The following is a 4,675-nucleotide window of genomic DNA, read 5'->3' as shown; positions in this document are numbered from 1 at the left end:
GAAGATTGAAATCATATCAAGCATCTTTTCTGGCCATAATGCTATGAAACTAGAAATCAGCCACAGGAAACAAACTGAAAGATACACGAAGTCATGGCAGGCAAATAACAATGTTACTAAACAATGACTGGGTTAATGATAGATCAAGGAAGAAGTCAAAAGTTAACTTGAAACAAATGAAAATGAGAACACAACAACCGCATATCTACAGACACAGCATAAGCAGCCCTAAGAAGGATAGCATAGCATTGCAGGGTTACCTCAGGAAACAAGAAAAAACTCAAATAAACAATCTAGCTTCTCACTTACAGGAACAACAAAAAAATAGAAAAATAAATAAACAAAGCCCGGAGTGGAATAAAGAAGATAATGAAGATCAGGGCAAAAATAAAGAAAACAGAGTCTAAAAAACAATGCAAAAGGTCAATGAAACCAAGAGCTGGTTCTTTGAAAAGATAAACAAGATTTACAAACCTTTAGACTCAAGAAAAAAGAGGAACCAAATAAATAAAATCAGAAATGAAAGAGGATAAGTAACAACTGACACCAAAGAAATACAAAGGATTGTAAGAAAATGCCAACAAATTGAACAATCTAGATGAAATGGATAAATTCCTAGAATATATAATTTTCCAAAATTATATACAACCAGTGAAATTGAAGTGGTAATTAAAAAAAAAACTCCCAATAAAAAAAAACCAAACAACTCCTGGACCAGATGGGTTCACAGATGAATTTTTCCAAACATTCAGGTAAGAACTAATACCTATCTCTCTTACACTAATCCAAAAAATTTAAGAGTTGGGATAACTCCTATGCTCATTTTGGGAAACCATCATTATCCTAGTTCCAAAACCAGATAAAGATACTAAAAAGAAAGAAAATTATAGGCAATATCCCTGATGAACATAGATGCTAAAATCCTCAACAAAATATTAGCAAACTAGATCCAGCATTACATTAAAAAGATCATACACTATGATCAAGTGGGATTCATTCTGGGGATGGAAGATTGTTATAATATTTACAAATCAATACATGTGATGCACCACATAAACAAAATGAAATATAAAAACCACATGATCACATCAATAGATGCAGAAAAAACATTTGATAAAGTCCAGCACCCATTTATGATTAAAAAACTCAACAAAGTGGGAATAGAGGGAACATACCTCAACATAATAAAGGCCACATATGATAAACCCATTGCCAGAATCACACTCAATGGGCAAAAACTAACGGGAACAAGACAAGAATGTAGGTTCACTTTCACCACTTTTATTCAACATAATACTGGAAGTCCTAGCCATAGCAATCAGACAAAAAAAAATATAAAAAGGAATCCAAATAGGAAAGGAGGAAGTAAAACTGTCATTAGTCCCAGAAGACTTGATACTGTATATAGAAAACTCTGAAGACCCCCACCAAAAAGCTATATGAGCTAATAAATGAATTTGACAAAGTAGCAGGATACAAAAGCAACATTCAGAAATCTGTAGTATTTCTATACATCAATAACAAATTATCAGAAAAGGAAAATAAGACAACAATCCAATTTACAACAACAACAACAACAACAACAACAACAACAAAAGGTACCTAGGAATAAATTTAACTGAGGAGGCAAAAGGTACTTGGAAAACTATAGGATACTGAAGAAAGTGAGGAAGATATTGGGCTGACCAAAAAGACTATATGTTTTTTTCCATAAAATAAAAGACACAGTTTTCATGTTCACCAATAACTTTATTGGCTTGAATATTTTGAGTAGATCAGCTATCTCCTGTGTTGTATAACATTAATTGTTCTCAATTAATGTCTTGATTTGATTGCTATTGACTTCAACTGGTCTACCTGACCACGGAGCATTGTCCAATGAGAAATCTCCAGCATGACATTTCACAAACCACTTTTGACATGTTTGGTCAGTTATAGCACCTTCTCCATACACTGTACAAATGTTTTATTGCATTTCAGTTGCACTTTTACCTTTCTTGAAATAACAAAGCATAATATGCCAATAATGTTGTTTATTTTCTTCTATCTTCAATATTAAATGGGTACACAAAAGTTCACCAATATTGTTGTTTTTTAGAAAATGCACACTGATATGACAGCTGTCAAAATAAAATCTAACAACATTATTTGGAATGAAGTTAAAGACAACTAAGTACTACTGGAGCCATCTTATGAAAGAAACCAACCAAACTCTTTGGCCAACCCAATACAAATAAGCGGAAGCATATACCATGCTCTGGATGGAAGAATTAACATCATTAAAATGTTCATACTACCCAAAGCAATCTATAGATTCAATGCAATTCCTATTAAAATACCAATGGCATATTTCACAGTTCTAGAACAAATATTCCAAAAAGTTATATATAACAAAAAAAGACCCAGAATAGCCTCAACAATCTTGAGAAAGGAGAACAAAGTAAGAAGGATTGTAATACCTGATATCAAGCTATACTACAAGGCCATTGTAATTGAAAACAACCTGTTACTGGCATAAGAACAGGCATATAGATCAATGGAATAGAACAGATGATGCGTGGGTCCCCGGCCAGTAGTGACCACGGAACACTGTGGATGGCTCGTCGAAAACACGTGAGAAAAAACATGCACAGAGACAGACTAGTTTCTGTGGAGAAGTAGGGACGGAATGGCCACCCTCCCTAGTGGGGAGCGCGCTGATTTACCGGTCCATACCTGCTTTTATTGGGCTCATTTTGCATAATAATTCAGGTAAAGTACAGTACTCATTACGAGGAAATAAGGAACCATAGAAAACAAAGAACTCTGCCGGTCTATTTTGAGTCGGTGTCAAAGAGCTGTAAGACTTTGAGGAACAAACTAACTTCCTCCTTGGACCCTTCTCATTCAACTGAGAGCATTCTAAACAAAGAAGGTTTCACAGTAATTTACATATTCTTTCTTAGGCCTGATCACCCGGGGAATCTGCCCTTCTCAGCACAGAGCTGCACCACCCTGTCATTATTTCAGGCTTAGGTGGAGCACGGGAACTAAGGCAACTGAGAGACAAGGAGATCGTCTCCCAGACGATGAGAACTCAGGCTATGTCAAAGGCGAGGAGCGAGGGTCCATCACCCCCTTTTGCTGCAGCCCCCCAAGTCCTTCTTTTGTGGGGGCTCCCAAAGTGTTCGTGCCTGTCTTAGGTCGTTCCCCCCTTGGGGAATCTTACCCGTCTTTGGCTAACCGACCAAGCTTTTTGGGGTTCAGTTATGAATAAAGCAGCAGAAGCAGCATTCCTGCCAGGGAGATAAGCTTTTGTCTCCTTGCTGGCTTACGGTTCCAAGGGCATTCCCTTAGCCTTAGCCTAGGCGGGGGTTTCAGCTTCTGATACCAGTCAGGGCGGTTCCCAACAAACAGAGAGCCCAGAAATAAACCCATACCTATGTGATCAATTAATATTTGACAAAAGAGGCAAGAGCATACAATGGAGTAAAGACAGTCTCTTCAATAGATGGTGTTTGGAAAATTGTACAGGTACATGCAAAAAAGAAAGAAAGAGAAAAAAGAAAGAAAGAAAGAAAAAAGAAAGAAAGGGAGAGAAAAGAAAGACCACCAACTTATAGCATATACAAGAGAAAAAAACTCAAAATGGATAAAACATTTAAAAGTAAGCTGCAAGCCCAGAAAAATCCTAGAAGAAAACATAGGCAGTAAAATCTCAGACATCTCTCGAAGCAATATTTTTGCCAATATGTCTCCTAGGGCAAGAAAAATAAAGGAAAAAATAAACAAATGGGACTACATCAAATTAAAAAGCTCCTGCACAGCAAAAGAAACCATCTACAAAATGAAAAGGGAACCCAGTGTATGGGAGAACATATTTGCCAATGACACATTGAATAAAGGTTTAATTTCAAAAATATATAAAGAACTTGTACAACTCAACACCAGGAAGACAAACAATCCAATTTAAAAAAAGGGTCAAGAATCTCAATAGACACTTCTCTGAAGAGAACATACAGATGGTCAAGAGACCTATGAAAAAATGCTCAGTATTGCTAATCATGAGAGACATGCAAATTAAGACCACAGTGAAAGCCCTGGCCAGGTGGCTCTATTGGTTGGAGTGCCCACAAACCAAAAAGTTCAGGGTTTGGTCAGGGCATATACCTAGGCTGTGTGCCTGATATTGGGAGGTAATTGATCAATGTTTCTCACTCACATCTATGTTTCTCTTACTCTGTCTTTCACACCTTCCTCTCTTTCTAAAATCAATAAACATATCTTTGGGTAAATATTAAATAAAAACCACAATGAGATATCACCTCACACCTGCCAGAATGGCTACTATCAATAATTCATCAAACAACAAGAGCTAGTGAGGATGTGGAGAAAAGGGAACCCTGGTGTACTGTTGGTGGGAATGCAGATTGGCACAGCCACTATGAAAAACAGTATGGAGTTTCCTCAAAAAATTAAAAATGTAACTGCCCTTTGACCCAGAGATCCCTCTTCTGGGAATATATCTTAAGAATCTGAGGAAGGTGGTGGCAATATGTGTGGGAGCAGAACCTACTTGCTCCCACACCCAGCTGGGACACAGCTGATTTTCCAAAGAACAGAGTGAACAGCCAACAGAATCCCAGTTGATATGAAGTTTCAAAACCAAAGTGTGCAGAGGATGCTTAAAAACGGG

The sequence above is a fragment of the Phyllostomus hastatus genome, unplaced genomic scaffold (genome assembly GCF_019186645.2).
Source record: "Phyllostomus hastatus isolate PE091 unplaced genomic scaffold, TTU_PhHast_1.1 phas_scaffold_216, whole genome shotgun sequence".
NCBI lineage: Eukaryota > Metazoa > Chordata > Mammalia > Chiroptera > Phyllostomidae > Phyllostomus > Phyllostomus hastatus.
The sequence above is the reverse complement of the archived record's forward strand: the minus strand, read 5'-3'. Positions refer to the sequence as shown.